We start from the raw sequence: 14,047 nt of genomic DNA, 5'->3' as shown, positions 1-14,047 counted from the left end.
TAGACAGAAGAGACTTTTATGTTTATTAATACGTTTTGCCTTTAGTAGCTTTTGTAGTCATTTCTAGGTTTACGCACATAAAAGAGACCTCCAAGGGTCTACTTAGAAGCATAATTATCTCCTGTGTTTGTCTGCTATGGCTGCCATAAAAGAGTACCACAAACTGGGTGGCTTAAACAACAAAAATTTATTATCTCACAGTTCCAGAGGCTGCAATTCTGAGATCAAAGTGTCAGCAGGGATGGCTCCTTCTGAGGGCTGTGAGGGAGAATCTATTCCAGCCCCTCTCCTAGCTTCTAATGGTTTGCTGGCAATCTCTGGCATTCATTTGCTTGCAGAAGCATCACTTTGGTCTCTGCTTTCAGGTTCACATGGCTTTCTCCCTGTATGAGTGTGCCCAAATTTTCATTTTTCATAAGGACACCAATCAGATTAGATTAGGGGCCCATCCTACTCCAGTATGCCCTTATTTTTTTTTTTTTTTGAGATGGAGTCTCTCTCTGTCACCCAGGCTGGAGTGCAGTGGTGGGATCTTGGCTCATTGCAACCTCTGCCTCCTGAATTCAAGCGATTCTCCTGCCTCAGCCTCCCAAGTAGCTGGGATTACAGGCATGTGCCACCACGCATGGCTAATTTTTGTATTTTTAGTAGAGACGGGGTTTCACCATGTTGGCCAGGCTGGTCTGAAACTCCTCACCTTGTGATCCGCCCACCTCGGCCTCCCAAAGTGCTGGGATTACAGGAGTGAGCCACCGCGCCCTGCCAACCTTATCTTTACTACTTACATGTGCAATGACCCTTTTAAAAGATAAAGTCATGTTCTAGGGTACTGGGAGTTAGAACTTCAACAAATTAATTGGGGGGTTGACATAAAATTTAACCCATAACACCCTCACGTTATTTTGGGGAAAATGATCCTTAATAAAGGATCATTTAGTAAGCCTTAACAAAGGATCATTTAAACTCCAAGTGAAAATAGAAATATTTACCAACAGGTCAATCAGTAATAGAAATATAAAGTTAGGGATGCAGGCAAAGAGATTCCTAAGTTTCCTTTAATCTTCAAAAAAGTTCTCTAGGCCTTAAGAATAGATAAGAATACCAGAGAGAAATGAAAAGACATGGCAAAGGTGAGGCAATCAATCATTGACTTGGATATAAAGGGCAATCATTAAATGTAAAGGTCAAAAAGCAATAATATTGGGTTCTAAGAAATTAAAGTCAACATGAGATTGGACATAAAGTAATTACGCAGAAATAGAGCTACTGCAAAGCAGACAGCTCTCAATCCACAAATCCAAGTGTACAAAAAATAGCACATTTTTTACTTTCTATAAATCTTATTTATTTCAACGTTAAGTCCTCACCTCTAGTTACACAACCATTCTTGAAGATCTTCTCTCCCCAGGGTAGTTTACCCATCTGGGAACCCTATATATCTTCAGGGCACTGGCAATACCTTTCTCGTCCCACCAGAAACCCTTGTGTGGAATCCTAGATCCTACAGGGTAGCTGACATTTCACAGGGGCCTGGGACACATTCCTAGGATACAACACTCCCTCTAACTGGCACATTCTCAGAGCATTTTCATGGAACAGGGTACAGGCTTCCCATGCTGGTGTGACTCAGTGAGCTGACTCTCTACTTTCCAGTATGGGGAAAAGGCACTCTGCTATCTTTGAGTCTGTCTCAGGAGTCTCCCTTTCTCTCAAGGCCTTATTAGTCTCTTTGATGGATTTAGGCTTCTGGAAACAAAAATTAGGCAACTTCAGGGAAAGTCCCTGAGGTTAGCAAATAGAGTCCCCTACTCTGAATGAGGAAGGCAACTGTTCCCAGATGAATTTTAAAGCAGGAAGTGATTGTTCCCACCAGAATGGAATCCCAATTCAACTTACTGCTTCTTTAGAGAGTGTGTGGGTTCCAAAGAAAACACAGAATACTCAAGATGAGAACAAAGGAATAGAGATGGGAAGTGGGGGTGGACAAGGACACCACACACTCAAAGTGGCAGGATGATGCAGCAGTCCATTGTGTTACTAAGGGAAACAACCTGAGACAACATATTCGAGGTAGTTCGGGTAAGTGAAACTTTAGAGTTCGTAGTTTTTTTTTTTTTTTTTTTTTTTTTTTTTTACACAGGACATAAGCACATACACAGATAATAATGGACTTTGAAGTAGAAGTAGACATCTTGGATGGGGTAGGACAAGAATAGAATAGAATCCACAGAAGTCCCATGGCCTGAAATTAAAATCTAGAAAAGGTTAGAACTGCTCCCTTATTTAATATTAGGTAACAGGTTTTTGTTTTGTTTTGTTTACCAGTTCCTTAGAGAGGAAATTGAATTTGAATTTGATTGATTGATTTCATAACCCATTATATATCCTCTCTAGAATTTTTTTTTCTATATTTGCCTGCACATTATACTCTGTGTAATCAGTCATTCTCAACAAATGCCTCTCTGCTGCTCACCATGTTAAAGAACACTCCCTGGAGGTATTTTTCCTTGATTGAGCAGATCAGACTCAGACCACTGACACCAAGACTGCTCTCCATCTTAGGCAAAACCAGAGAGAAGCCCTTACCCTTTCCTCCCTTAAACAATTCTGAAAAAGGCATTTATCTGCCTGGGTGTGCTATAAATTTAAAATCATCCCGTCAGAATCAGAAATGCAGTGTCAACATAGGGCATAAGTGAGTGGGATGGGTTAACATAGGGCATATTGTGAAAATAGGCTTAAGAAGCTGACAACAGGCAGTGGAGGAAGAATTTCAGTGAGCAGGGAAAAACAAAACAGGCTCAGGGAGCTTAGACGCACAAATACTGGGGATCAGGAAGAAAACGAAGAGTCTCCATAATATGGACAATTCCTTTTTCATTCACGGTCTTGTGGAAATATGAATAGGGAACATGTTCATTTCATTGATATCCTCCTACTAATTGAAGGACCTTTTCTGTTCAGTGATAGAGAGACCAACAGTTACAGTTACCAGCCACTGATGAAGCTCCCCTCTTTGGAGGTCTGTTTAGCATTTATTATTTTGTTTATTAATAAAATTATGTCAATTTAATATCTATTTTATGTAATGGTGGTTTCCAACGTGATTCATATTCCCAAACAGGCTGCACTCCTTGAATTACACTCTACAGAGTCATAAATCAGCAGTTTGTAAACTTTTGATACTCAGGACGTTTTTACACCTCTAAAAATTACTGGGGACTTTAAAAAGCTTTTGTTTATATGGGCTATATCTGCTGATATTTATTGTATCAGAAAGCAAAACTTAGAAATTTAAAAGTGCTTTTATTAATTTGTTTAAAAATAAACTCAGTATATGCTAACACAAAAATATATTTTAATTAAAAATAACTCTTTCAAAACTAAACAAAAAGGAAACAGTAAAAAAGTGGTATTGTTTTACATTTTGCATATTTCCTTAATGTGTGGTTTAATAAAGGACATTGGGACTTTCATGTCTGCTTCTGCATACATTCTGTCATGTAGAATCTGGAAAACTGTCCTCTACTCATAAAAGAATGATAGTAGAAAAGATTAAAAACCTATTAGTATTATTATCCAAATAATTTTAATTATTATCCAAATCTTTTAACTTTAAAGATCATTTAAGAGTGTTTGCAACCTCCAAGGGACCTCCTGGACAAAATTTTGAAGACCTCTGTACTAGACCACTGCATGTCACTATACACTCATTCAATAACCTCAAGAGATTTGCATTGGTATAACTCCAGACTTCAACATTAAACACTTTCTCAGGCTAATAAATGAGATCTTCATATACAAAACACATAGTCTTCCAAAATTTTCTCCCTGAAACTCCAGGGACTGAAAAATAGAAGAAAACCTATTTCCAGGAAATGGCTTAAAACAAGCTGTCCAACCTGCAGCCCGTGGGCCACATGTGGCCCAGGATGGCATTGAATATGGCCCAATACACATTGGTAAACTTTCTTAAAACAGTATGAGGTCTTTTGTGAATTTTTTTTTTTAGCTCATCAGCTATCCTTAGTGTTAGTGTATTTTATGTGTGCCCCAAGACAATTCTTCTTCTTCCAATGTGGCCAAGAGAAGCCAAAAGATTAGACACCCCTGAGTTAAAGGATCTGACATAATATCCAAGGATTGCAAGATTCAGAAGATCTAATAAAGGAAATTAAAATCACCCAAAACTTGGATGAAGAATCTATAGCATAAGTGGTAAATTGAGCCTGCATGGAGTTGTCCATAAGAAATGAATCATTTTTAACATCTAATGATTCTAACATAAGATAGTTGGGTAACCACAGGTTACATAGTCACCTGAAACTTGGGATCAGTCTTGAATCCTACTTTCCCTTCAACTTCTACATTTAATTAATCACCAAATCCAACTCATAAATATATCTTGTCTCTGTCTTCTCTCCACCAATAATTTAGGCCTTTATCATTTCCAAACTGGATTTTTATAAGAGCCTACACATTGATATGCCTGGCTTTGGTCTCTCAAATCTGTCCTTCTCAGTCCCTCATTGTTTTCTCTCTTGAGCACAGATCTGAATGTGCCTCCTTCAATGGCCCTCCTTGCGTAGGGGTCAACTCCAAGTGTATAATGGAAAAAACATGAGGTTTGACAGAAAACGGACAAGTAATGAATTCTAATTTGACTTAGGACCTCAGAGGAGTTACTGTCTGAGCTTCTTCCATGTGTTATATGGTGTAGTGGGAGACACAGACAAGCAATTATTATCAGTGGGAGGTGGGAGAGAGATTATGAAAGCACCTAAGGACATCTAACCCAAACTTGAAAGAAGAAATGCATTTTGGAGGGAATGGCATCTAACTGAGGATCTGAAAAGAAGTCTCTTGGGGTTCTTTGGATAATGAGGAAGGCGATAAGAGGAAGTGGAGAAAGTTAGCAGAGACATTCTAGGCAGAAGCAGAGGGAAAGGGGTGTATTAATGATAATTTGACTCTAAGAAATGAGGCCTTTGCTTTTTCTAGATTAGAAAGGTGAGAGAGGATATGATACCTTTAAAGAACTGAAAGTAGTGTTTAATAGTGGTATACAGGGAGTGGTGTAAGGTAAAGCTGGAGAAACAAGCAGGTGGTCGGATCATAAATGGCATTGTAAGATCTGTTAGAGGATAGATTTGACCCTGACAGTGAAATCAGGCTAATTTAAGATTTAAAGTTGAGAAATATGAGATCTTTGTTATAGAACCTTCATTCTGGTGTAGTGTTGAGGAGTCATTAAACAAGGGCCATAATGAAGGTAAAGTCAGGAGAGGCACTGCAGAAGGTGGCCTGGACAAAAATGATGATAGTGGAGATAGAGAAAAAAAGATGGATTCAAGAGTGATTTGGGAGTCATCACCTGTAGTACTCAGCAATTGACTGCATATGAGGCATGAGGAAAAGGAAAGAATCAAAGCAGCACAGGGTGGCTGGTGGCACTGATCACTGGCCTAGGGAATGTGGAAGAAGGAACAGGTTTGGGGCAAGAAGCAGGTAAGTTGAATTTTGGAGACGGAGATGGAGAGTTTGAGTTGTCTGTGAGAACCTTGGTGGAGCTGTTCAGTATACATAATTAGGTCTGAAGTCAGGGAAGACCTGGACTAATAGTGAGGACTTCAGGCTTTTCAGCAGATTGTGTACCCTAAAGTCAGATCACCAAGGAGAGTCTATAGAAGGAACAGACAAGAGGGCTGCAAGCCCACAAAAGAGCTTTCATCATTTGCAAAATGGCATATACAATTTTCCAGGACTGTTTGGAGAAATACATAGCTAAAATTCACAGGAGTACCAAATAGAATGCCTAGCTCATAGTATAAACTCAATAAATATTTATTAAATGAATAATTGAACAAAAGCATATACCTAACTTACTAATTTATTTGTAGACAATAAGCAAAGGGAAAGTTCATTTACCATCTCAAAGAAAATCTCATAAACAAAATACAGGTTAAGCCCATACACAAAGACACCTCCTCCTAACAGCAGAGCCATGACTCTTAAGGCATGAGGATTTTTGCTTTTTCCAAGACAAGAAAGTCACATTTATTAGCATCGGTCAGCTATTTAAAACTGACCTCTGTTTGATCTTGACATTTACAAGCAAGAGGAAGTCTTTAGTTACGTAACAGGCCAACAATCCACACATCCCGCCTGCAACAACAATATACTACAGAAGCCGATTTGTCATTGTGTTTGACTCTGTTCAAAACAACACCATCTCTTCACCAGCTTCTATTTTTTTCCTTGCATTCTCTGAGGCTACCAATTTATGCCAACAACCCAGTAACAAGATGAAGATGAACATCTGCTTAAATGAGAAGTTGTTGGATTTTGTTTTGCTTTTTAATAAGGAGGGAAGTTGTCTGCTGTAAAATCAATCAGAACTCTGGCTAGCCAAATTGTTTAATGAAGTTCCTGATAACTAGGTTTCATGTTGATAAGGAACTCATTTCGGGTCAAACAGACTGCTTGTGATTTTATGGCATTAAAGTACACTTCAAAATAGTTCTGAAAACAAAAACTCATTCACAAAACTCATGATTTCAGATTGGCATGTGAAGCATAATTTCTGAGCATTTGCAGAAATGAATACTCCTACCAAGGGCACATTGTTTATTTCAAATAAACTTGACATCAAAAGATCCACTGTTGCATATAAACAATGAAAAAAATAACAGAGCATTTTTTGGACAATCTCAGTATGCATCAGATTACTTTTAGCCACTCAATACACAAATTCAGTATCAAAAATTTGCTCGTATCTTTGTTCCTTCTATTCCTAAACATAAAGAAAAGATAGACTGGACACTAAGATGTACTAAGAGAAAATAATGGGAGCTTTGTTAGGGCCTTAGGCATAAAATGATTCATAATTTCTTGCTGATTAGAGTTAAACGTAACTTATCAGATTTTTTTTGTGGCGTGTTGTTTCTAGTCCAAGCTTTATAACAATACACAAAAATATACCTGAAGAATTTAGGGTAAATATTAGCAAAATAGTTGAAACTCTCAAGAGAAAGTAAACTGTTAAAATCCTTCCGTTTCTTTGAAAATGCCATCTTGAAGAGAAAACCTGAGCCCCAAGAACCTTGATCTAACCTAGAGCAATAATTTGGCCTTAGGTTTTATTGTTTAATATCAAAAACAACAGGAATAACACACACACTCCAACACACACACACATGCACATACACATGCACATAGAGCTACAGTCACCAGCTTCTCAAGGACAAGGGCCCACAAGGTTATTCTCAGGAACCAGACTTCCCAGTGGATTTAAGTTTAAGCATAGTCTCACAGGTACCCTTTAGTGTGGCCCAGCAAAGTATTTAACACCATCTGAAGCTCTACGTATTTTCAATGTTTATTTGTTTGCTGTCTGTGTCCTCCAGTAGAATGTCAGCTCCATGAGTCAGGGATCTTATCAATCTTGTTTACTGCTGTGTTCCCACTTCTAGATATAGTACCTGGCATATAGTGAATCCTCAATAAACAATTATTAAATGAACAAATGAGTGCTGGCCAACAAAAACAAACAAACAGAAAAAACAACAAAGAAACTAAACTTGGCTTGATCTTGACTTTGAACAGCGTGCAAAGCCACAAATGCCCCAAATTAGGTTCTTGCAATAAGCCAGAATGGGTCTGAAGGGGAGCAGGATGTTGGGGAACCAGTCAGAATAGATACAAGTCTTTTTCAGAATGGAATGTTTCTTTTGCGTTTTTGCCTCCTCTTGAATTTCCTTTAACTTTCTTGTTCATTCTGACAACATACACATAATATTTTCTTTCTTCAAATATAGATTACAGGTAATTTATCCCCACCTCTTACATTCCAGGAGTCTCATCATACGACTCCAACAAGGAGGGGTATCTTAGAGTTCAGCTCTTGCCATCTTCTGCTAACTTGAGACTTGGTTTTCTGTCTTGCTGAGATTATCTCTGCAAACTATAACACGGGGCTCTTGGAGCAATATTATTTTGTCATTCTTTCTCAATCTTTCCTTTTTTTTTTTTCTTTTTTGAGACAGAGTCTCGCTCTGTCACCCAGGCTGGAGTGCAGTGGCGCGATCTCAGCCTGCCACCATGCCCGGCAAATTTTTTGTATTTTTTAGCAGAGATGGGGTTGCACCGTGTTAGCCATGCAGCTGGAGAATGCAGGACAAGGGTGAAAAAGAACCTCGGCCTGAAGGTCTGGGTTAGCATCTGGTACTGAAGCAAAATGGGAACTTGTTATAAATGCAAAGTTTTGAAACTTACCTCATCTCGCTTCAGTACCAGATGCTAACCCACACCTCTCATCAAAAAGGGCAACTTTGCAAGAGTTTCCGTGGGAAATCATTAGGCATCTTCCTTACAGTACTGATTTGGCCGCTTCTGCCTTATTTTTGTTTCCTAGTCTTAAAAAACCTTTAAAGAGCACTTATTTTTCTTTAGTTAATGATGTTAAAAAACACTGTATTGAAATGGTTAAATCCCCAGGACCCTCAGTTCTTCAAGGTGGACTAAAGGGCTGGTATCATCACTTCAAAAGTGTCTTGAACTTGATGAAGCTTATGTTGAAAAATAAAATTTATATTTTTTATTCTTATTGTTTAATTCCATTTTTCCATGAACTTTAAAAAGTTTTCTCATATGTAACTATATTTTGCTAGGTATGGTACCCAGAAAACATATGAAATGAATTCTTACTACATAGTTCTTACTGGATTCACCTCCTGACACCCTCCCTGCCCCAGCTTGCCAAGGAAAACAGCTCCCAGTCTGTACAAAATCAGATAATGGGCAGAAACAGACAGAAGCTCCAAGAGATGAAGCAGAAAGGAAAGACAAGGTTAAAGAACTAAAATCCCTTTACCAGATGAACAGATGAGAAAGAGTAGAAGAGAAAACTGGATAGTAGAAAAGCCAGCCAAGTTAGGACAAGAGAGCTTGGGTAGCAGGGCAGTGTGTGTGTGTGTGAGAAAGAAAGACTTTTGCGGTAGGTTGGGACTCGTTAATTTATGTGGCTGAAGGCGTAAAGAGAACTACACAGTTCTGCTATGACCACTGGTAGGAGTGAAAATAAACAGATATTTTTGAGAACCTACTGTCTTAGTTCATTTGGGCTGCTATAACAAAATACCATGAACTGGCTAGCATATAAACAATGGGAATTTCTTTCTTTCTTCAAATTCTAGAGGCTGAGCAGTCCAAGATCAAGGCACCAACAGATCTGGTGTCTTATGAGGGTCTGCTTCCTGGTTCACAGATGGCAGCTTCTTGCTCTGTCCTCACATGGTGGAAGGGGTGAGGGAGCTCCCTTGAGCCTCTTTTATAAGGACACTAGTCCCATTCCTGAGGCAGTGCCCTCAAGAACTTATCATCCACCAAAGATCCCACCACCACATACTATCATATTGAGGATTAGGTTTCAATATATGATTTTTTTCTTTTTGGCGAGGGGACAGAAACACTCAGCCATAATACCCACAAAGGGACAGAGGGACAGATACTTATCCCATTTAATAACAGCCTCACAATAGCCCTATGTAACTAGCATGCTTACACCCTCCTAGATAAGACAACTGTAGCTGGGGAGACAAGGTGAATTGCCCAAGGCCATAAAGCTAGCAAATAGTGGAGCAGGAACAAAGCCTGGGCTCTCCGTGATCTGATACCTGGAGCTGGGAACCAGAAGCCATTGATAAATGGGAGAGACTCTGGGCTAACTCTGCTGCCAAAGGGAATGTTACCTCATAAGCTCTACGTTGGCATGCATCTGGATCCAGACTTCATTGCAAAAGTATGGGTTTTCTTGACCCTATCTTTTGTTTCAGCCAAAAGCTGTATGGTCTATTTGCTTGTGTATGGTCATAAACAGCAGTCCACCAGAGTCCCTTTCCTTGTCGTCTTATATTCACTGGTGATAGAAGCCAGCACACATGAAAAGACTTTTTTTTTATGGGCTTCTCTAGAAACGCTTTTACTTTTCATCTTTCTTTCACATTCCTAACAGCTTTTCTCCCTTTCTTATTTCACCCTTTTTCTTTATCTATTACCCAACATCCAGGCATTTAGTTTTCCTCCCACCTGATCTTAACCTATGGGAAATATAATAAAGTATTTTCTTAAGCAAAACTTGGTAATATGTTGAGTGGTTGATCATTATAACCCAGGTTAGAAGTTGGAGCCGAATGACACTTTCTCACTCTACTTTGGCTGAATTGGTGCAGTTATTTCTCAAAGCCCTGACTAACCCAGATTATAAGTCTTAATTGCAAGTTATCCTGATCTCATATTTCTTTTATTTTGACGTTAACGACTTGGCTGCAGAGAAATAAAGAATAATTGTAAGCTAAAGTGAAGCCCAACAAAGAATTCTGTTGACTGTGTGACCTCATCAGAGGAAGCGGCCACAACCTTCTTATTTGTTGGCTATTTCTGATTTTTTTCTTTGTTAACAGTGGACCTTGCTGAAGGAGACCTTAGAAATGCCCAGTTTGCATAAATTGAGGACCAGGACCAACAGATGATTAATGCAGGTAACAACTCTAGGCACCTATACTTTCTATTCTGAGTTAATTCTGTGTTCTCTGAGGCAAAGCTAAGAGATAAGGTCTTGAATAACATGAGATTAACCCTTTTCTCAAAGGCAGGATCCATTGTTTGATAATACCGCAAGCTTCCACTGCTTTGTTTCAGCACAAATCTTGGTTCTTGTCATTTCTTCCACACTCCCCACCTCATTCTACTTCACCGGGCCAGCCCATAGTTTGGGTTACCAGTAAAGGCAAGCTAGCATTCCCAACATCCTTGTGACAAATCCTAAATTAATGACATTTAGAAAAAGGCTTAACGTGTATAGCAGGCAAAAATATTCCTTCAAACACACACAGATTGAGAGAGAGAGAGAGAGAGTGTGTGTGTGTGTGTAATCCTTGTCTTTAACACTAAATACAGTCTTACTGCAATCCCTTAGTGGCATGGCCTGGTAAGGAAGGCAGTGGCACCCAGTGGACAAATGTTTGATTGTTTGAGACAGGTGTTCTATTCTGAAATATTCTCAAGAACATTCTTAGGAGATATCAGTTTCTCCCCTTTCCCTATCCTCTCATCCATATGTTTTTAATGTCGACTTAAATTTTAAAATAGGGCACAGAGGACTGTTCTTAAAGTTTTTATCTCTTCAAGGAAAAGACTAGACTCAAACACTGGAGAAAGCAAAAATCTCAGGATTAAATCCTCTGACAACAGTGTTGATTGACCCCTCTCAACAGTAACAATGAAGACAGCCAGATGTCATAAAATGCTCAAGTTAATTAAACATGTAATATTGAAATGCCTGCAATGTGCTTTTACACATCATACTCTCCCTTTTCTCAAACTATGGCCAACTTCCAATTAAACTCACTTGGTTATGCAAATTTGGCAACTTCAAGAACTATCCTTTAGTACAATTAACACGTACAGATCCTACAACTTAATGCTATTGTGCAGTTTATCTTGGAACCATATAAACATCTATTTTCATTCTCCATGTCTTCCAATTTTTCTATTGTCTGTGAGCTACTTGGGTAGAGAAGCTCTGGCTTATATGTCTTTCCCACAAAATACCTAACCAGCACCTTACTTATGGTAGGTACAAAAAAGTTAAGTGAAATCCAGTTTCCATTTTATATATTTAATCTGCTATATTACTGAAAAAACAAATACATCTAATTGTTTGGTATTATACAAAGAGATCATCCAGCTAAGAATCTTAAGTATTAGGAGCTATTTGTGAAACCGCCTTTGTAAATTATAACTGAGGAAATTATGACAGTGAAAGAAATAAGACCTAACCGACTCTATCTTGCTTCTAACCCTTAAGCTGTCCTTGTTCATTCCTGGGCACAGGCCGAACTAACTTTGGGAAGGAATTCAGTTCATGGTTTGACTCTGAAACAAAATTGATAACAGCCCTTTCCCGAAAAGACCCCGTTCTTGCCTGGGGTCCAATCTGCCCTTGCAGAACTACCAAATTAGCTACAAGATTAGAAATTACAATTTAGGGGTCATGCAGCCTGTGGCTGAACCTCCCCAAATTGCTCCTGGGGATAACATCACTATTGTAAAGCTTAAGATCAGTGTTTCAGATATTTTGCAGACCCTGCACTCAATGGATCAGCTGACACCACTCAGACGGTAATCTGCCCTAACCAGTTCTGCCATCGCACCCAGGAACAGAAGACATTAAGAAAACCTAACTTCGAGCCCCTATGATTCCATCTCCAACCCGACCAACCAGCACTCCCCACTTCCCGGGCCCCTCCCCGTCAAATTATCTTTAAAAACTCTGTTCCCTGAATGCTCAGGGAGACTGATTTGAGTAATAATAAAACCCCAGTCTCCTGCACAGCCGACTCTGCGGCTCTGTGATTTACTCTTTCTCCATTGTAATTCCCCTGTCTTGATAAATCGATTCTGTCTAGGCAGCGGGCAAGGTGAACCCACTGGGTGGTTACATTTGCACTGGATAAAAATATTTCATCAAGAACAAAAGGAATGGGTACTTTTTTTTTTTCTTTGAGACAGAGTCTGGCTCTGTCGCCCAGGCTGGAGTGCAGTGGCGCGATCTCGGCTCACTGCGAGCTCCGCCTCCCGGGTTCACACCATTCTCCTGCCTCAGCCTCCCAAGTAGCTGGGACTACAGGTGCCTGCCACCACGCCGGGCTAATTTTTTTGTACTTTTAGTAGAAACGGGCTTTCGCCGTGTTAGCCAGGATGGTCTCGATCTCTTGACCTTGTGACCCACCCGCCTCAGCCTCCCAAAGTGCGGGAATGGGTACTTTTATGAGTGAATTGAATCTCACTGATTCAAATGAGAAATCATTAAAAGCCATTTGATTACCCCAAAAAAATCTTATATACCTTCTTAGTGTAACCTAATCCCAGCATGGGTGCCCTTTTTTAGTTATCCATTGAAAAATCTTTCCCAATTTGGAGACTCTGAAATTCTTAGTTTTTTTTTTTTTTTTTTTTTTTTTTTGCTTTGAAATGGTACCTTATGTTTATCATGTTCTTGGTGATTCTGAATTTTGCCACAGTTCGAGGCTTGTTTTTGTTTATTTTAGAAAAAAAAAAAAAAACAACAGTTGGCAGGCTAGAGCTATGGCTTGAGGCTGAGATGGAAACTTTTCCAAAAGGGCAACACATTTTTATTAATTGACACAAGTCCCCTGTGACCGCTTGCATCAATTGCATTTAGTCAGTAAACAATAAATACATGCCAAAGTAAGGGATGCACCTTTTTTGGTAAGCTGAAAAAGAAATGAAGGGCATTTGTGTGTGTATCACTAAATTATATATTAATTATACTTTTTCTCATAACACAAGCACCTTTCCTCCTTAGTTTCTGCTAAAATTCTGATGCAATTAGGTTTTACTATACAGAGAGACTACCTTTATTAAAAGTATCTTAAAATTCTTTTTTCAATGTATCTAAAATATACTTTTATCTAAATGTATCAATCCAGAAGAAATTAATAAACATTTCTAACATTGCAGGGCCTCCTCCATCCTTTTCCCTTCACTGACTGTCACCAAAAGAGAGCACTTGGGGACCCAGACTCCAAGCAGTTTGTCCCCTGGGGCCAAGCCTCTCTGACCAGGAGGAAAGGCAACAATACTTGCACTATTTGCAAAGTATAATCTTATTGGGAAATGTTCCAGCCCTGGTCTGAGCTTTACTTATACCCACAGCCACTGCCTCTGAAATCATGGAGCTGCTGTACATGCAAAGCACCTATAAGGTGTCCAGGCTATCTGGGGCAGGCCAGGCTCCACTTATCACCTGCTGCTTTGCTTCTGTAAGTTTCAAAAACCCAAGAGGGATGTCAATATTTGAACAACTCTCTTCCAAGTAAAGTTTCCTAAAAATAAAAGAAAATTACTTCTGCATGGCTCCAATAGGCTTTATTTTATCTTTGAGCTTATCTGTTTATAATGCAAATATGCTTTGCTTATTCAGGAAAACCACTTAGTTAAAAAAGGTTTGCCTAACTCATGGCCT

At 39.2% G+C, this 14,047-nt stretch overlaps 1 protein-coding gene across 1 annotated transcript in view; it reads right to left on the bottom strand.

Moving 5' to 3' along the window:
* Window positions 1-14,047, bottom strand: part of CCDC192 (coiled-coil domain containing 192) — a 227,003-nt gene that overhangs the window by 173,358 nt on the left and 39,598 nt on the right. The window lies entirely within an intron of this gene.

This window comes from Pongo abelii, chromosome 4 (assembly GCF_028885655.2).
Source record: "Pongo abelii isolate AG06213 chromosome 4, NHGRI_mPonAbe1-v2.0_pri, whole genome shotgun sequence".
In the NCBI taxonomy this organism is placed as follows: domain Eukaryota; kingdom Metazoa; phylum Chordata; class Mammalia; order Primates; family Hominidae; genus Pongo; species Pongo abelii.
The sequence above is the reverse complement of the archived record's forward strand: the minus strand, read 5'-3'. Positions and strand labels throughout refer to the sequence as shown.